Raw genomic sequence first — 21,670 nt, forward strand, 5'->3', positions numbered from 1 at the left:
GTCTCACTTTACACTCATTTGACGTTCCTTGAAAGAACTATCTTGCTTAAGACTGGAACTCTCTTATTTTCTATATTGTTTAACGATTTTTGAATGCAGTTAATAGATCTCCACACATACTGCATATTGCCTTTGAAATGTTCTGGTCTTTGTAATTGTCTTTGCTAATTTTGATGGGTTGTTTGATTATAATTACTTGTTACTTAATGCGTTGCAGAAATTTTTGCATCAAAATAATTGTTTAAACACTTCCTTTATCGGGTCTTTAGCTTCCCCGCTGATCTCTGTTTCCTCTTGTGGGGGGAATCGAGAACTAGGTGGCAAAGTCTGAGCATAAGGGGTCACCCATTTTAACCGGAAATGAGGATGAATTTCTTCTCTCAGAGAGTAGTGAATCTTTGAAATTCTCTACCCATAGAGCAACGGAGGCTGGGTCATTGAATATATTTAAGTTGCAGACAGACTGATATTTGAAAGATAGGGAAGTCAAGCGTTCTGTGGAGAGGGCAGGGAAGTGGAATTGAGGCCAAGATCAGATCAGCCATGATATTATTGAATGGCAGAGCGGATTCAAGGGGCTAGATGACCTACTTCTGCTCCTATTTCTTATGTTCTTAGCATTGATTATGGGCTGGGTTTAGATGTAGGTTTAGTGGTTAGTGGGTGTGGTTTGTGGCTATGTGTTAGGATTGGGATTAGTGATTGGGATAGTCAATATGATATTCGGCTTAGGATATAGTGATTAATGTAGAAAGCACTATTGGCAATATAAGTGTCACTGAACTTGCCCTTTTCCATTTCATGTTTTTAACCTCTCACAGACGAGTCACAAAACAGCCTCACAATGTGTTAATTCAAGGAACCTTCGTTTCTGCGCAAGCCTCATTTCCTCCCTTCTTTTACATCTCTACATTTCTCACAGAAAAATCAATTAGTGACATTAGATTTGTGGATTTTGGGACAATAACAGACGGACACAGTTGTTGTGCTGGTTACATTTAATCCTCAGCCTGCTTGAAAAGGGCTTCTGACAATAATCTGTCACCAGGCCTCACCAGTCACCGTCTGATTCCACCATCATATCTTCATTCATTACCCACCTTTCCCCTTAACTAGAGCTGCTTTCAGCAGTATGGCCATTCCCCATACTGCGGCTCTCTAATTACCGAGCAGAGCATGAACACCGGCACAGACTGGTTAGTCTGAATGGCCCATTTCTATCCCATATATCTGATGTAATTCGATAGTCTCAGTGTAAGTGGTCCAAGGATTTGGTGCCTCAGTGTTATTGGTCCCTGGATTTGTTGTCACGTTATTAGTAATCCCTCAATTTGCTGTCCCGATGTAATTCATCATGGATTTGATGTGTCATTGTAACTGGTCCCTGTATTTGTTGCCTCAGTGTAAGGGGTCCCTGGATTTGATACCTCAATGAAGTTCAACAAAGGCAATTAAAGGGCTGTAAATCCCATTCACTCATACACCTTCTTCACCCCTACTCTCCACCTCCCCCTCCCCAACTACTCTTTCAACCCAACTCCCCAACCCCTCACCCCAACTCCTCTATCACCGTATTTCTCTCAAACCCTCAACCCAACTCCTCTTTTACGCCTACTCTCCAAACCCTCCTCACCCAACTCCTCTTTTAACCTACAATTTAATTTTTAACATCACTTACACAATTCATCCACACTGGAGGTAAATCTCAGGACCTTCTGTGTAATGGTGAGGTGATCACTGGGCAATAAAATGCAGAGACTGGTGGGAGGCTGCTTATTACCCTCGGTGAGATTTAATCCCCTCTCCCACAGTATACTGCGGACAAGTGGTCACCTTGGTAACATAGAAACATAGAAACGTAGAAACATAGAAAATAGGTGCAGCCGCAGGCCATTCATCCCTTCTAGCCTGCACCGCCATTCAAGGAGTTCATGGCTGAACATGAAACTTCAGTACCCCCTTCCTGCTTTCTCGCCATAAACCTTGATCCCCCGAGTAGTAAGGACTTCATCTAACTCCCTTTTGAATATATTTAGTGAATTGGCCTCAACTACTTTCTGTGGTAGAGAATTCCACAGGTTCACCACTCTCTGGGTGAAGAAGTTTCTCCTCATCTCAGTCCTAAATGGCTTACCCCTTATCCTCAGACTGTGACCCCTGGTTCTGGACTTCCCCAACATTGGGAACATTCTTCCTGCATCTAACCTGTCTAAACCCATCAGAATTTTAAACGTTTCTATGAGGTCCACTCTCATTCTTCTGAACTCCAGTGAATACAAGCCCAGTTGATCCAGTCTTTCTTGATAGCTCAGTCCCGCCATCCCGGGAATCAGTCTGGTGAATCTTCGCTGCACTCCCTCAATAGCAGGAATGTCCCTTCTCAAGTTAGGAGCCCAAAACTGTACACAATACTCCAGGTGTGGCCTCACCAAGGCCCTGTACACTGTAGCAACACCTCCCTGCCCCTGTATTCAAATCCCCTCCCTATGAAGGCCAAAATGCCATTTGCTTTCTTAACCGCCTGCTGTACCTGCATGCTAACCTTCAATGACTGATGTACCATGACACCCAGGTCTCGTTGCACCTTCCCTTTTCCTAATTTGGCACCATTCAGATAATAGTCTGTCTCTCTGTTTTTACCACCAAAGTGGATAACCTCACATTTATCCACATTATACTTCATCTGCCATGCATTTGCCCACTCACCTAACCTATCCAAGTCATTCTGCAGCCTCATAGCATCCTCCTCGAAGCTCACAATGCCACCCAACTTAGTGTCATCCGCAAATTTGGAGATACTGCATTTAATCCCCTCGTCTAAATCATTAATGTACAATGTAAACAGCTGGGGCCCCAGCACAGAACCTTGCAGCACCCCACTAGTCACTGCCTGCCATTCTGAAAAGTACCCGTTTACTCCTACTCTTTGCTTCCTGTCTGACAACCAGTTCTCAATCCACGTCAGCACACTACTCCCAATCCCATGTGCTTTAACTTTGCACATTAATCTCTTGTGTGGGACCTTGTCGAAAGCCTTCTGAAAGTCCAAATATACCACATCAACTGGTTCTCCTTTGTCCACTTTACTGGAAACATCCTCAAAAAATTCCAGAAGATTTGTCAAGCATGATTTCCCTTTCACAAATCCATGCTGACTTGGACCTATCATGTCACCATTTTCCAGATGCACTGCTATGACATCCTTAATAATTGATTCGAGGTTCCAGGAGGTGTTGCTACAGTTGTACGGAATGGTCAGTGTGACATCACTTTCGAATCAAGAGCACACAAGAAATGGGTCATCAATAAATGGGAAAGAGATTGAACACTCTGCAATTACATTGTAAATAAGAGCAAATAAAATGCTGGAAAATAACTGGCGAAGACAATCGCTTATCTCTGTGGAATTCATTGTCAAACATTAAGAATGATGTGTTTTGTTTACATACACGCACACACACACGCATATATAGCAAAGACTTTGTGTGTGCACTTTTCAGTTGTTGTGCTTAACCAGGTGCGATAATATTCTTCGGTCTTTAGGACCTTGCGGGAGCCCACCGGCGGTGCTTGCTGTGTGAGGATATAAGGAGACCCCGCGCGTTTGCTCCTCCCAAACCTGGGGGAATGGAGCAGATATTTAAAGGGACTCGGACTCCCTTTTCACTGCCTATTTATACTTAAAGGAACAGTGCAGTTTATCTCGGAGTGTCGGGGGACTTCACGAACCGACCTCCCATTAACAGTTGTTCCCTTCTGTACTGTGCAGTGATTGAAAAGCTGTCTATTTCAGTGACTTGCGCCTTTCTAAAAGGTCACACACTTTTTGATGATCCATTTGACTTGAATTTGGAAAGACTTCAGAATTGTGCAGTGTGACGAAGGTTTCGTTTAAAGCTGGAATAAAATGTGTTTCAAAATATCATTTCTAACCCTCCCCCCCATCCCCCAAATTTTAGAACACTCTGCAATATTGACTGGGAAGTTCCCAAGTTCGTTCCTTGATCTGTGCTGTTGGTTGATCTCAGCCAAGGCAGCAGTTCAGTGGTTATAATTGTCCTCGGTACCAGTTGGCTAAATATGATTAAAAATTAGCCAGTGCCCCTGCTCTTGATACCGATCCAATGACCTCAACTGGGAAATGACCTCAACTGGGAAGTGTGTGGTTGTAATTTGAGGGCAGGACTGGACTCGACTCTGATGCCTACCACAGTGGAAATGTGTATCCTGTCCTTAAAGTAACAACGTTTGTAACCTCAATTTGCAGGGTATCAGAAGGTGACGGTCTACAGCTGGGAAACTGAAACCAAACATCATGGCAAGATTTGAGAGATTCACCGGATTGATCAGGAGCACCCTATCATCTGCCTTTGGAAAAACACCAATCACAGCTGTGAGAAACAGGACACATGTTCTGTGCGTGGATGCACCTTCAACCAATCGTCTAGCCTGTGAGACTCGTGTGGCCAGCTGACTCAACACTGTGAATGTAGGGACAGTGGGAATGGATGCAGATGCACGTTGGGTGGAATGACACCAGGGAGAGACCGTTTACCAGCTGAATGTGGAAAGTGATTCAGTCTCTCATCTCACCAACTGACATTCGAGGACGTAGATAACAGACTTTCTCCTGTGAAAATAGAGCTGGGTTACTGGGCCGTGATATTTTTACTTGTTGAGTGTAAACCTTTGCCAATTACTTGACGTGATGGGTTTACTTGTACATTTTTCTTTAAATACATTTACTGAGTGGATTCAAATTTAAATTGAAACCAGATTTGCACGATTCTCTATTCACACATCGAAGGTGAGAGAGATGCTGCCAGGAACGCGCTAAGTCCTGTAGCAGAAATGGATTAACAGACTGTGTTTTGTGTTTAGTGATCCCAGGCGTGATAGCTATCCCTACTCTGGACACCAAGGCAAGGAGCGGCACTCTGGAAGGTATAATTAACTGGGACTTCTCCCTGAGAGTAACCAAAGTCATGAGAACAGAAACAATCTAGAGATAGAAAGGAGAAAAGGACCAAAATATAACAGGACATCAATTAGTCTCCTCTTATCAAGGATATTTCAAATATCGACACATTGTATTATTTGAAATATCAAAATATTAAACTCCATCCCAGTTTTCGGGGTGAGTAATATCAGCAGAAACAAATCCCAACTGACAGAACGAACACGATTCAGTCAGGATGCGATTAACAGCAGTAATAACAGTAGAACATAACCCGTGCAGTCACTTGTGAACACGCAATTCAGATGACTGAGTGAATCCCTTCCCACACTTCCCCAGTGTGAACTCGCTGGAGTTTCAGCAAGTTGGATGACTGAGTGAACCCCTGCCAACACACAGAGTAGGTGACGGGCCTCTCGTCGGTGTGACTGAAGTCTGGGGTCGGCACATTCTTCATCGCGGGGAATTCTGGGTAAATAGGAACTGCCAATCAGTGAATGGAGCAGGATTTACTGGGCTCCCATTGGACACTGAACCATGTTCATTCTGGCACTGAGACTTTGTTTCTGATGCTCTGAATAACCCTGTACCTGAGCTGGAGATTAGTGTTCTGTCTCAATATTGTTTCAAACACCGGGTGTCCAATATTTCATTTCTCCATAACCATCATCATCACAGGCAGTCCCTGGAAGCGAGGATGACTTCTTTCCACGCCAAAAAGGAATGAGTTCACAGGTGTTGTAATGAAGGACCTAGTATTCCAGATCCTGAGCTACATCTTGAAGGGTGGAAGCTGTCCGTGTTTGGATTTTTTTAACGTGTGGTGGCCGTTGCACACCAGCCACCACACTGGCTTGACAGAGCTCGGTCTTGGTCCAGTTGCAAAGATTACGCCAGACGACTGGAGACCAGCTGTGCTGCACGGACTGAGCACACAAATTTTGCAGTCTGGGCTGGCCCATGCTGCCCCTAGTCCCTTGCCCCTTCTGGGCCCCAGAATCATGCCTCTCCTGGGCCCCGGTCAGTTCCTTCTATAATCTCTTGCCGCTCCTTCGCCCCTCCTGCTGTGCCTGCCCGCACTGACATTAGCGACGTGAATTTGCAGCCGTCACCATGCTCCAATGGAATGCCACCGCCGCACAGTGCTCCCTCTGATGGCCCCGACCTGCTGATGGTCATGCAGGCCGGGACCATGCCGCTGCACGGGAGACTAATTCATGTTCCCTTCCCTTCCATTTTGGGCCTTTTCTTACTCTAGATTATTTCACTTCTCACGCAGTTCATATTTTGCCACATCAAATCCCAAGCTTGTAACGTTTGAGTATACGGCTTGTGGATGTCATACACTGAACCGGCGTGTCTCACTTTACACTCATTTGACGTTCCTTGAAAGAACTATCTTGCTGAAGACTGGAACTCTTATTTTCCATATTGTTTAACGAATGCGGTTAATACATCTCCACACATACTGCATGTGATTGCCTTTGAAATGTTCTGGTCATTGTAATTGTCTTTGCTGATTTTGATGGGTTAGTTGATTATAATTACTTGTTACTAACATACGTTGCAGAAATTTTTTGCATCAAAATAATTGTTTAACACTTCCTTTATCGGGTCTTTAGCTTCCCCACTGATCTCTGTTTCCTCTTGTGGGGGGAATCGAGAACGAGGTGGCAAAGTCTGAGCATAAGGGGTCGCCCATTTAAAACGGAAATGAGGATGAATTTCTTCTCTCAGAGAGTCGTGAATCTTTGAAATTCTCTATCCCAGAGAGCAATGGACGCTGGGCCATTGAATATATTTAAGTTGCAGATAGACTGATTTTTGAAAGATAGGGAAGTCAAGCGTCATGCGGAGTGGGCAGGGAAGTGGAATTGAGGCCAAGATCAGATCAGCCATGATATTATTGAATGGCAGAGCGGGCTCAAGGGTCTAGATGGCCGACTTCTGCTCCTATTTCTTATGTTCTTAGCATTGATTAGGGGCTGGGTTAGATGTAGGTTTAGGGGTTAGTGGGTGTGGTTTGTGTTAGGATTGGGATTAGTGATTGGGATAGTCAATATGATATTCGGCTTAGGATATAGTGATTAAATTAGAAAGCACTATTGGCAATATAAGTGTCACTGAACTTGCCCTTTTCCATTTCATGTTTTTAACCTCTCACAGACGAGTCACAAAACAGCCTCACAATGTGTTAATTCAAGGAACCTTCGTTTCTGCGCAAGCCTCATTTCCTCCCTTCTTTTACATCTCTACATTTCTCACAGAAAAATCAATTAGTGACATTAGATTTGGGGATTTTGGGACAATAACAGACGGATACAGTTGTTGTGCTGGTTACATTTAATCATCAGCCTGCTTGACAAGGGCTTCTGACAATAATCTGTCACCAGGCCTCACCAGTCACCGTCTGATTCCACCATCATATCTTCATTCATTACCACACCTTTCCCCCTAACTAGAGCTGCTTTCAGCGGCATGGCCATTCCCCATACTGCGGCTCTCTAATTACCGAGCAGAGCATGAACACCGGCACAGACTGGTTAGACCGAATGGCCCATTTCTGTCCCATATATCTGATGTAATTCTATAGTCTCAGTGTAAGTGGTCCAAGGATTTGGTGCCTCAGTGTTATTAGTCTCTGGATTTGTTGTCACGGTATTAGTAATCCCTCAATTTGGTGTCACGATGTAATTCATCGTGGATTTGATGTCTCATTGTAAATGGCCCCAGTATTTGTTGCCTCAGTGTAAGGGGTCCCTGGATTTGATGCCTCAGTGTAAGTTGTCCATGGATTTGGAGTCACAATGTATGTGGTCACTGGATTTGCTGTCAACAACACCTCATCACTGGGACTGAGGGCAAACCCGCCGCCCAGCCACGCATTCAGCACAAAATGATCCCACACAAGTCTCTTCCCAATTAACCCTTCCCACATTAATTCACCAGAAATAGTCCAGTGCATGCAAGGAACTGCAACCCCACGTCTAACTTCAGTGAAATACACAATACAAAACATTTTAAAGGAAAAATAAACCCCATGATAGTTCAACAAAGGCAATTAAAGGGCTGTAAATCCCACTCACTCATACACCCTCTTCACACCTACTCTCCACCTCCCCCTCCCCAACTACTCTTTCAACCCAACTCCCCAACCCCTCACCCCAACTCCTCAATCACCGCATTTCTCTCAAACCCTCAACCCAACTCCTCTTTTACGCCTAATCTCTAAACCCTCCTCACCCAACTCCTCTTTTAACCTACAATTTAATGTTTAACAATACTTACACAAGTCATCCACACTGGAGGTAAATCTCAGGACCTTCTGTGCGATGGTGAGGTGATCACTGGGCAATAAAGTGCAGAGATTGGTGGGAGGCTGCTTATTACCCTCGATGAGATTTAATCCCCTTTCCCACAGTACACTGCGGACAAGTGGTCACCTTGGTAACGGAATAGTCATTGTGACATCATTTTCGAAACAGGAGCACATAAGACAATGGGTCATCAATAAATGGTAAAGGGATTAAACACTCTGCAATTACATTGTAAATAAGAGCAAATGAAATGCTGGAAAATAACTGGCGAAGATAACAGCTTATCTCTGTGGAATTCAGTGACAAACATTAAGAATGATGTGTTTTGGTTACACAAACGCACACACCCACGCATATATAGCAAAGACTTTGTGTGTGAACTTTTCAGTTGTTGTGCTGAACCAGATGCGTTTATTTTATGTGGCCTTTAGGACCTTGCGGGAGCCCACCGGCGGTGCTTGCTGTGTGAGGATATAAGGAGACCCCGCGCGTTTGCTCCTCCCAAACCTGGTTGAATGGAGCAGATATTTAAAGGGACCCGGACTCCCTTTTTACTGCCTATTTATACTTAAAGGAACTGCAGTTTATCTCGGAGTGTCGGAGGACTTCACGCACCGACCTCCCATTAACAGTTGTTCCCTTCTGTACTGTGCAGTGATTGAAAAGCTGTTGATTTCAGTAACTTGCGCCTTTCTAAAATGTCACACTCTTTTTGATGATCCATTGGACTGAATTTGGAAAGACTTCAGAATGGTGCAGTGTGACGAAAGTTTCGTTTAAAGCTGGAGTAAAATGTCTTTCAAAATATTATTTCTAACCCTCCCCCACCCCCCAAATTTTAGAACAATCTGCAATATTGACTGGGAAGTTCTCAAGTTCGTTCCTTGATCGGTGCTGTTAGTTGATCTTAGCCAAGGCAGCAGTTCAGGGGTTATAATTGTCCTCGGTACCAGTGGGCTAAATATGATTAAAAATTAGTCAGTGCCCATGCTCTTGATACCGATCCAATGACGTCAACTTGGAAATGACCTCAACTGGGAAATGACCTCAACTGGGAAGTGTGTGGTTGCAATTTGAGGGCAGGACTGCATTCGACTCTGATGGCTACCACAATGGAAATGTCTATGCTGTACTTAAAGTAACAACGTTTGTAACCTCAATTTGCAGGGTATCAGAAGGTGACGGTCTACAGCTGGGAAACTGAAACCAAATATCACGTCAAGATTTGAGAGATTCACCGGATTGATCAGGATCAACCTATCATCAGCCTTTGGAAAAACACCAATCACAGCGGTGAGAAACAGGACACATGTTCTGTGTGTGGATGCACCTTCAAACAATCGTCTAGCCTGTGAGACTCGTGTGGCCAGCTGACTCAAAACTGTGAATGTTGGGACAGTGGGAATGGATGCAGATGCACGTTGGGTGGAAAGACATCAGGGAGAGACCGTTTACCAGCTGAATGTGAAAAGTGATTCAGTCTCTCAGCTCACCAACTGACATTCGAGGACTTAGATAACAGACTTTCTCCTGTGAATATAGAGCTGGGTTACTGGGCCGTGATATTTTTACTTGTTCATCTTGTTGACTGTAAACCTTTGCCAATTACTTGATGTGATGGGTTTACTTGTACATTTTTCTTTAAATACATTTACTGAGTGGATTCAAATTTAACTCGAAACCAGATTTGCACGATTCTCTATTCACACATCGAAAGTGGGAGAGATGCTGCCAGGAACGAGCTAAGTCCTGCAGCTGAAAGGGATTAACAGACTGTGTTTTGTGTTTAGTGATCCCAGGCGTGATCGCTATCCCTACAAGGCAAAGAGAGGCACACTGGAATGTATAAGGAACTGGGATTTCTCCCTGAGAGTAACCAAAGACATGAGAACTGAAACAATCTATCAATAGAAAGGAGAAAAAGACCAAAATATAACAGGACCTCAATTAGTCTCCTCTTATCATGGATATTTCAAATATCGACACATTGTATTATTTGAAATTTCAAAATATTAAACTCCATCCCAGTTTTCGGGGTTAGTAATATCTCCAGAAACAAATCCCAACTGACAGAACGAACACGATTCAGTCAGGATGCTATTAACAGCAGTAATAACAGTAGAACATAACCCCTGCAGTCACTTGTGAACACGCAATTCAGATGACTGAGTGAATCCCTTCACACACTTCCTCAGTGTGAACTCGCTGGAGTTTCAGCAAGTTGGATAACTGAGTGAACCCCTGCCCACACACAGAGCAGGTGAACGGCCTTTCTTCGGTGTGACTGTGACAATGAATTTCTAGATCAGACGGGGAACTGAATCCCTTCTCACAGTCTCCACATTCCCACGGTTTCTCCATGATGCAGGTGTCTTTGTGTCTCTCCAGGTTGGATGATCTGTTGAAGTTTTGTCCACACAAAGAACATGCGTAGTTTCTCCCCGCTGTGAATGGTGCAATATTTTTTCAGCTGTGTAACAGATTGAAGCTCTTTCCGCAGTCAGTGCACTGGTATACTCTCACACGGCTGTGTGTGTGCTTTTCCAGTCACACTGATGTCTGAAATATTTTCCCACAGACATGTTGTGGAAAAATATTTCCAAGACTGTATAATATATAAAGAGAGGTTTATTAAATCGGAGACAAAGCTCTGTGAGAAGTGTTAGAGACCACTGTCTCTGAACCAGCTTCTCAATTTGATATCTCCAGTGAGGTTCTTTTATCTTACAAATTAGATCACTTTACATCACATGCTTTAGCACTAATCCTTCAGTCTAATCATCGCATTACAAGGTTTACAAAGCTTTTCATACAATTACTATCCAAGGCTGAGCTCTTGATATAAACCATCCTCGCATTGTGACAGGGCATTATAAACAAGTGCAGGCTTTCTGGCACCGGTATAGACAAACATACGCCCACTTATCTCTCCAGTCGTTCATTATCTCACTTTCCAATCTCCATAACTCAAGGCCAGCATACCTTGTAGTCTAACAGTGTTTTTTCTTATATAAAGCATAATGCATCAGTATTGTCACTTACAAAATTCATTAAAGGGGAAAATAAAAACAAATGTTTAGTCCCGTATACTAGTCAAGTATATGTTCAAAAATCCGCTCTAACAATATTCACGTCTTGTTCGTGGAGGATGTTCACGAAATCCAGATGACCACAATGATAATAGCATGGTGTCATATATTCGTCCTTTGGGGTATGTTACTTCCCTGATGTTCCGTATGTCCACCTTGCCTGTAGCTCTAGGCTACCCTTCAAAGATAGTAGTCGGTGTCATCATCGTCTGTTTCTTCATCCTTGGTGCCTTCAGGTATTTCCATCAGGTCTGCTTCTCCTTCGGCGATTACACTGGCTACTGGCATCAGTCGAGCCATCATAACTTTACAGCAGATATTAAAACACCCGATAATCAGACAGCAAGTAATTATTATTACAACCAGAATAATTACTCCATGCATAAGATAGGACCCACAGGATGCCCCTAACAGCCAATCAAACCAGCCAGATCCTCCTGCTGTCGTGGATAACTTATTTACATCCCTCTTACGGGATCAGCGAGGTTGGTTATGTTTTCTGAATCATCGGGAATGTAAGTGCAACATTCAGCTCCAATAAAGGCACATCTAGGGCCATTCGGTTCTGGAGTACCATTGTGCGTATGACTACCATTTCAGCCGTTATGCCCTCTATTGCTTCAGCACTGTCGTTAACTATCTGTTCCAGTACCCTCTCTAGGTTACATAATTCATCTATGGTGCGTCCTATCCCGAATGGGTATGGTTCATGCGCTCTACCATCCCAGAACTCTGCGGGTGGTAGGGGATGTGGAATTATTGTTTTAAGCCCATCAGCTGGCATATATTTTTAACAATTTTTTTCCGGTGAAGTGGGTACCTTGGTCAGAATATCCTTGCCACTGTGAGGCAGTGCAATCACGTGTGATGAAAGCTTCCACCCACCGGGTAAATTGATCTATAATCACTAGGCAATATCTTTTTGCATGGGATGGGGGCAAAGGACCTGTGAAATCAATTTTTACGTGTTCCCATGGCCCCCGTGGACGGGGCTGGTGTCCCATTTTAATTTTAATGGGCCTGCCTGGATTATATTTTGCACACGTAACGCCTCGATGGCAATATTTGCCGATATCTCTCCCCATCCCTTTCCACCACGAATCTCTTCCAAAACTCCCGGTCAAGGCCTCTCGTCCTGATTGAGACAGGCCATGATGCAACTCCAATAAGGTATTCTGTATGCATTCAGGCGCCGTTACTTTGTCGTTTCGTCTCCAAACGTTAACCTTCCCTTGCGTTGCGCCCTGCTTTGTCCACATACTTATTTCCTCCTCAGACGTGTCCTGGGGTAGTTTCTCAATACTTAAATGTTCGTCTCGGACCCCGGCGGCACTGACTGAGGCTTCCTCACACTCTTCCTGTTCTAATGCCTTCTGTGCAGCTACGTCTGCAGCTCTATTTCCCTGGTGACTCAGCCAATCTGGACTGGTTCGGTCCGGCTCCCTCCTGTGGGCTTTAATTTTAATGACCGCTACTTGTTTTGGTTTATTACTGGCTGCTAAATGAGCTTCTATTCTCAGCTGATGCTTTATGGGATGTCCGCTAGTTGTGATAAAACCCCTTGTCCCCCATGCTGTCATATAATCGTTACTACCCCGAATGCATATCTACTGTCCGTATAGATATTAACAATCATATTTTCCGATAATTCCATTGCCCGGGTGAGGGCTACCAGTTCTGCCACTTGAGCTGACGACACCCCATTAATTCGCCCTGATTCAACTGTCTCTAGATCCTGGTTAACTCTGGCCCATCCGGTACGAGGTAGTCACTCTACGTATTTTCGTGAGCCGTCCACAAACAAGGTTTGTTCTGCGGTTTGAAGTGGGGTGTCTTTTATTCTATCCTCTTCCATATCCTCACATACCTCTTCACAAAAGTGGCGTTCCCCTTCACCCATCATACCTTCTGCGGGGTTGTTCCCGACATCTCTAATTATGGTTACCGCTTTGTTGGGTGGTAAGTGGACTGCTTCCCACGTCTCATATTAGATACGGTTCTCAGTTTTCCTGTGTTTAACATTTCTACCAATGTGTGTTTAGTGTGGAGAATGATGTTTCCAGTCATCACCACAGGTTCGCTTACTTTTACCGCCCAGGCTGCGCAATCTAGCGCTGCTATACATCTGGACAACCCAGTCATCACCGGGCTTTCGGTGGTACAGTAGTAGGCTATAGGTCTCCTTTTATCCCCGCGATCTTGGGTGACCACGGCCATATAGAACCTACCTTCATTATTACATTGGATGTGGAAATACTTACTCATGTCAGGCTGTCCCAATGCGGAGACTAGTTCTGACTTGAGTTTACTATACACCTGTTCTTGTTCAGGGCCCCATTCTATGAGGTCTAGGTCCGGTTTCCCTCCTTTCACTAATCTTTGTATTGGCTCAGCAATTTCTGCACAATCAGTGATAAAGTTCCGTCTGTAATTAAGGAGGCCCAGTGCCTTCCTCACCCCCCTTACCGTTACTGGTCGAGGCTTGACCTTGACAGCCTTTTTCCTATCCGAGGGCATTTCTTTCAACTCCTTTGAGAGGCAGTACCCTAGGTACAGGACCTGGGATTTCCCTACCTGGGCCTTTTTGGGGTTAATCTTAAGGCCCGCCGTTTCCAGAGCCCTTAATACTATGTATAGTGTTGCCTGATGTCCTTCCTTGGTTTCTGAGGCTATTAATATGTCGTCGACATATTGTAAAATACTATTTCCTGCCGGTACCTCTATTTGTTTTAGTATATCCCTCATGACTCGATGGAATATGGCAGGACTATTATGGAATCCTTGTGGTAATCGGGTCCAAGTATATTGTTTATCCTCCACCTTGAAGGCAAATTTTTCTTGTGATTCTTGGTGGAGTGGAAGGGCCCAAAACCCATTGGCTATGTCTAGGACTGTAAAGATCTTATGTCCAGGGGATAATCCATTAACGATTGTGGAGTGGCTGGCCACTATCGGGTGTATTTTGGGGGTGACCTTGTTAAGGGTATTGTCGTCGATAGTGAGTCTATAACTCCCATCTGGTTTCCCCACCGTCCATGTTGGAGAGTTAGTGGTGCTAAATGTTTCTATTTAAGAAACCCTTTTCCACTAGCCCTTTTACTATTTGTACAACCGCTGTTCTAGCTTCAGGTCTTATAGGATATTGTCGATGTGGTTTATGAGGTGGTCCAGGGAATTTAATAGGATCCATCTTTGCCTTTCCAGTATACAATGTTGTCTGTGCCCAGACCCCGGGCACAGAGGCACATATGCCTCCATACCCTCCAGTCCTGATAAGCCAGTCAGTTTTTGTGGCTGTAGCTAAACCTATACTTTCCACATGGTGGGCTATTTGTCCTATATCTCCCTTACTTCCAGCCGCCTTTAGCAATGTCAGTTTCCCCTTGCCGCAATCAATCAGGGCCTTAAATTCCCTCATTACATCATTCCCCAATATTGTTCTCTCACGATTCTTGCATACGTAAAATCTCATGGGTTTATATAAGTTATCAATTTCCACCAATTGGGTGGTGCTCAGGTTGCCAGTGTGGGCCGTCCATCTATTCCGTTTATCAGAGCCTTTTTGTCGGTGACGGGAAGGGGCATATTGGTAATGGATATTGAGGCTCCCGAGTCCACTTGCATCTCACACTGTCGGCCCCATACTCGTTCAGACACATATATCCTTCCCTCCTTTTTACGTTGTACAGCAGCCGCCGGACATCACAGAGTGGCTTTGTACGCCTGCCACTGCTGGTATTTCTATTGTGACAGGGTACTTGCCTTTTTAGCATATTCATTTTTACCATAGCATGTCACTTCCAGGTGCCCTTTCTTACCACAATACGTGCTTTTCACTGTCTTTCCCTTTGCATTCCCTGGCAAAATGGCCCGGTTTTCCACAATTATGTCAAGTCCCCCTTTTCTGCCCTCCTCCTGTTCCCGTGACAGAGACCTTTTCCTGCTTTATCTTTGTCTGAGATTTTTCATCGCCCCCTCCCTGGACGCCACTAGCCCACTCGACCAGTTCATCATAATCCTAGGTTACAATTACTCCCATTTTTATAATGGTCTGGTGTGCAGCGGATAGTCCGTCCTTGAATGCCTGAATAAATGCTCGGTCACCGCGGCCTGGGTTTCCCTGTCCAGAGCATTCTTGATATATCTGGAACAATCGTTCCCCATACTCTGAGGCTCCTTCCCCTTTTTGCTGTTTGGTTGTCGTAATTTTACCCCAATTAGTAGGGGCGTTACCTAAAACCCGTTGGATCTCGGTTTTAAAAGGGACAAAGGCTGCCAGTTGACCATCTACTTCGGTGGTTAATGGTACCGCGTGTGTCCAACGTCCCCCTGAAAAGTCCACATTGGCTGCTACCGCGGCTCCTCCGGCCACTGCTCTCCACCGATCTGCCGGGCAAGCTGCTCGGACTAGTTGGTGGATATCTCTGAGGTGTAGTTGGTGGCCCAACAAACTGTATCCAGCTCTGCCCAACATTTAATATGAGCACACCGGGGCTGTAATTTACCTAGGGATGCCATTATCTGCTGTCTTTCGCCGGGGGTAAAGGGCTTAATTTCGCAATGGGATTTGCAGCCGTCCCCCCTCTTGTTACCGGCGCCACCGGGAGGGTTTCTAAATCATCCTGACCCGGGGCAGTTGCTTCTCGTGAGGGGGCAGCGATCCCCCGCATTGAGATCAACCGTGGATCTGTTGTTCCAGCGCCAGGCATTTCTTTTCCCACTCTATATTTTTCCTCTGTGCCTGGGTTAATTGTTTACTTTTTTCATCCATTTTCTCTTTAAACTCATTAACCTGTTCCATTAGTCCTGCTAACTGATGCACCAATAATACTCCGGCTTTTTTAGTTTTATCTTTCTTTTGTTTAACTATCCAACTTCGCTGTTGTTCTAACGTCTGGGATACATCCCAACCGTCCTTTTGCATTTTCTTGATTAAGACCTGTCGATCGGTCATATAGGAATTAATTAACGACCCGGGCGGCCCGCGTTTTACATTCCCTTCCTTACCTTCCATCTTCGCCAGGCTCGGACGTTTCCCTTTGTTCCAGGATTACTCACGCCCACGACTACTCTGTGGGGACTCTTTGTCTTCGCAACAAAGCTAGCGTGTTTCCTTATCACAGGAGTTTTTCGGCTCTAGGTTGGAGTGATCAGTTCCCTTCCGCACCGACCTTATTAACCAAAGGGAAAAATCAAACTGTTAGTCTGCCTCTTCCCGCTATCTACTTACTCGTATCTTATACACTATCCCGTCGTGCCCGTACACCTCTCTTTTCAGTCTCTAACACCAGATTCCAGATACTGTCTTAAATGATCACGTCTGATCAGAGAGTATCCAGTCATGACGCCATTTTGTTGTGGAAAAATATTTCCGAGACTGTATAATATATAAAGAGAGGTTTATTAAATCGGAGACAAAGCTTTGGGAGAAGTGTTAGAGACTCCTGTCTCTGAACCACGACTCAAATTGGTATCTGCAGTGAAGTTCTTTTATCTTACAAATTATGTCACTTTACAACACATGCTTTAGCACTGCAAAGCTTTGACTATCGAAGGCTAATCTTTTGATATAACACAACCTGCATTGTGACAGGGCAGTATAAACAAGTGCAGGCTTTTGACACCGGTATAATCAAACATACTCAGCACTTAACTCTTCAATGTTCTTTATCTCACTTTCCTATCTCCATTAACTCAAGGCCATTATACCTTGAAGTTTAACTGTTGAAAGCACAATGCATCAGTATTATCTCTTACAAAATTCATTTAAAGGGGAAAATTAAAAAAATGTTGGCAAGTATATGTCCAAAAATCCGCTCCAACAGCCTGGATGATGTGGAATCGGTATGGTTCCAGCTGCGGAATTTAAAGGGCAGAAAACGCTAGTAGGAGTAGTGTATAAACCACCAAATGATAATAGTGAGGTTGGGGACAGCATCAAATAAGAAATAAGGGATGTGTGCAATATAGGTATGGCAGTAATCATGGCGACTTTAATCAACATATTACTTGGGCTAAGCTAACTGGTAGCAATGCGGTGGAGGAGCATTTCCTTGAGTGTATTAGGGATGGTTTATGAGATCAATATGTCGAGGAACCAACCAGGGCGCTAGGCATCCTAGACTGGGTGATGTGTAATGAGAAGGGACTAAACTTGTTGTGCGAGGCCCCTTGGTGAAAAGTGAACATAATTTGGTAGAATTCGTTATTAAGACGGAGAGTGACAAAATTAATTCGGAAACTAAGGTCCTGAACTTAAAGAAAGGTAACTTCGACGGTATGAGGCGTGAATTGGCTAGAATAGACTGGCAAACGACACTCAAAGGGGAGACGCTGGATAAGCAATGGCAAAGATTTAAAGATCACATGGATGAACTTCAGCAAATGTAAATCCCTGTCTGGAGTAAAAATAAAACTGGGAAGGTGGCTCAACCATAGCAAACAATGGAAATTAAGGATAGTGTTAAAGCCAAGAAAGAGGCATGTAAATTGGCTAGAAAAAGCAACAAACCTGAGGACTGGAGAAGTTTAGAATTCGACAGAGGAGGACTTAGGGTTTAATTAAGAGGGGGAACAAACACTTCGAGAGGAAGCTTGCAGGGAATATAAAAACTGACTGCAAAAGCTTCTCTAAATATGTGAAAAAAAATAAGATTAGTAAAGCCAAACGTAGGATCCTTGCAGTCGGATTCAGTTGAATTTATAATGGGGAACAAAGAAATGGAGGACCAATTGAACAAATACTTCGATTCTGTCTTCACGAAGGAAGAAACAAATAACCGTCTGAAGGTACTAGGGACAGTGGGTCTAGTGAGAAGGAGGAACTGAAGGATATCCTTATTGGGCGGGAAATTGTGTTCTGAAAATTCATGCGATTGAAGGCCGATAATTCCGATGGGCCTGTCGTCTGCATTCCAGAATGCTCAAGGATGTATCTCAAGAAATAGTGGATGCATTGATCATCATTTTACAACAGTCGATCGACTCTGGTAGAGCTCCTATGGACTGGAGGGTAGGTAATTTACCATCACTTTTTAACAAAGGAGGGAGAGAGAAAACAGGTAATTATAGACCGGTTCACTTGACATCAGTAGTGGGGAAAATGTTGGAATCGATCATGAAGGATGAAATAGCAACGCATTTGGAAAGCGGTGACAGGATCGGATCAGGTCAGCATTGATTTATGAAAGGGATAGCGTGATTGACGAATCTTCTCGAAATTTGTGAGGATGCAACTAGTAGAGTGGACAAGGGAGAACCAGTGGATGTGGTGTATTTGGACTTTCAGAAAGCTTTTGCCAAGGTCCGGCACGAGAGATTGTTGTGCAAAATCAAAGCACATTGTATTGGAGGTAATATACTGAGGTGGATAGGGAACTGGTTGGCAGACAGGAAGCAGAGATCGGGATAAACGAGTCCTTTTCAGAATGGCAGGCAGTGACCACTGGAATGCCGCAGGGCTCAGTGCTGGGACCCCAGCTCTTTGCAATATACATTACCGATTTGGATGAAGGAATAGAGTGTAATATCTCCAAGTTTGCAGATGACATTAAACTGGGTGGCGGTGTGAGCAGTGCGTAGGACGCTAAGACACTGCAGGGTGACTTGGACAGGTTAAGTTAGTGTTCAAATGCATGGCAGATGCAGTATAATGTGGATAAAATTGAGGTTATCCATTTTTGGGCAAAAACACGAAGGCAGAATTTTATCTGAATGGCGGCACACTCGGAAAAGGAAAGGTGCAACGTCTCATGTCATGGTTCATCAGTCACTGAAAGTGTGCACGCAGGTACAGCAGGCGATAAAGAATGCAAATGGTATGTCGGCATTCATAGCTAGGGGATTTGAATATAGATGCTGGGAGGTCTTACTGCAGTTGTCCAGGGCCTTAGTGAGGCCTCATCTTGTGTTTAGTGTCTGAGGAATGATGTTCTTCCTCTTGAGGGAATGCAGCGTCCGTTCAGCAGACTGATTCCAGGGATGGCTGGACTGTCATATGAGGAGAGACTGGATCAACTGGGCCTTTAGTCACTGGAGTTTAGAAGGATGAGAGAAGATCTCATAGAAACATATAAGATTCTGACGGGACAGGACAGGTTTGATGCGGGAAGAATGTTCCCGATGTTGGGGAAGTCCAGAAACAGGGAACATAGTATTAGGATAAGGGGTAGACCATTTAGGACTGAGACGAGGAGAACCTTCTTCACTCAGAGAGTTGTTAACCTGTGGAATTCCCTGCCGCAGAGCGTTGTTGATGCCAATTCACTGGATATATTCAAAAGGGATTTAGATATGGCTCTTACGGTTAAGGGGATCAAGATGTATGGAGATAAATCAGGAAATGGCTACTGAAGGATTGATCAGCCATGATCTTATTGAATGGCGGTGCAGGCTCGAAGGACCGAATGGCCTACTCCTGCACATATTTCCTATGTTTCTATGTTTATATGTAACAGGATGTGGATCACGCGGTCAGAATGAGCTCGTCGCCAACACGACAGGAAATGGGAATCATCAGGGTATTCATGGTAATAAATTTACTGTTAAATTACATATATAGGTCAGGTGAATGTGGAGGGATGCAGTCACAGTTTAATCTGAAACAGATATCTGGTGCATTTAGGGCAATAGAACAACTGTTCAGTTATAAATCATATAAAGGTAATTGCAGAGAAATAGTGTCATTGTCTAATTAGAAATAGAGGACTGGGGAATTTAGCGGAAAACTGTGAGAGTTTAAATAGAATGGGAGGACTGGGAAATTAAGGGCAACATAGTAAGTTTTTAATTAGAAATAGAGGACTGAGGAATTTAGGGAACACTGTGAGTGTTTAATGAGAATTAGAGGGCCGGTGAATTTCGGAGAACACAGTGCATGTTTAAGTAGAAATAGAGGTCTGGAGAATTTAGGGGAACACAGTGAGAGTTACATTTGAATTAGAGGACTGGGAAATTTGGGAGAACACAGTGAGTGTTTAATTAGAATTAAGAACAAAGGAACATAAGAAATTGGAACAGGAGTAGGCCATACAGCCCCTGGAGCCTGCGCCGCCGTTTAATATGATCATGGCTGTTCCGATCATGGATTCAGCACCAGTCCCTGCCCGCTCCCCATAACCCCTTATTCACTTAACGTTTAAGAAACTGTCTATCTCTGTCTTACATTTATTCAATGACCCAGCTTCCACAGCTCTCTGAGGCAGCGAATTCTACAAATTTACAACCTTCTGCAAGAAGAAAATTGTCCTCATCTCAGCCGTGAATGGTTGGCCCCGTATTCTAAGATTATGCCCCCTTGTTCTAGTTTCCACTATCAGTAGAAACATCCTCTCTGCATCCACCTTGTCAATCCCACTCATAATCTTATACGTTTCGATAAGATCACCTCTCATTCAGCATTTAATACAAATGTCGATCTAGCAATATTTTTGCAGACGGCAGATGTAACCATGCATGCAGTATGCATATCTTTTACGGTGGATAGTCATGTATGTTGCGTTGTGTTGCGTATTAATAACATTAATGATAATAATAAAATATCTGTCAGTAATCTATGTATCTCTATCTGTAACAATACCTGACAATGATCTTACGCCATGACATGCCGTTGTCACCTTTTGCAGAAAAAACTTTCATAGAACAGGGATGAGCAGCGGAGCACGGGTGACGGCCCAGCAGATCTATGTCCCCTCACCGATCTCGAGGAGCCGGTGCTGGCACTTCTGGAGTTCCACAATCGTTTGCCCACCTGTGCTGCTTCAGAACCTGTCGTCAGGCCACGTGAGTAAACTATAAACCATTGGGTGATGTAAAGTCAATTGATGCCTCATATATCCATAAAATATATCATTGATGATTTATCGATGCAATGTTATGTAATATTATGTTATGTAATGTACTGTTATGTAATTAATGATGGGATCATGAAAGTTATTGTAATGCTAATTTTGTACGATCATGATGTTCATCAAACGTGAAGTCTGTCATCATTCTTACAACATTAGAGCTGCTCTCATGCACATGGCTGTGTAGCGTTTGGATTCCGATGTGACCCAAGCACCGCCTTCTCCTCTAATTACCTCTTTTTTGTCTTCTAGTTCAACCAAGGGTGTAGGCCTTGGAAATCGAACCACCACTTCAAACAATGGAGCCGGTCTAACTTATTTCTGGGTTCGTGGAGCCCTGAATCCCCCCCGTTCTGCTGCGGGTCCTACTCTCCACTGAGGAAAGTGAGGAGGTCAAGGAGGAGCCTGCAGCAGCCGTAGCTTCCAGTGTTCCTGCGGCCACGTACTCCTCGAACGAGGAGT

The sequence above is a fragment of the Pristiophorus japonicus genome, unplaced genomic scaffold, assembly GCF_044704955.1.
Source record: "Pristiophorus japonicus isolate sPriJap1 unplaced genomic scaffold, sPriJap1.hap1 HAP1_SCAFFOLD_61, whole genome shotgun sequence".
In the NCBI taxonomy this organism is placed as follows: Eukaryota; Metazoa; Chordata; class Chondrichthyes; family Pristiophoridae; genus Pristiophorus; species Pristiophorus japonicus.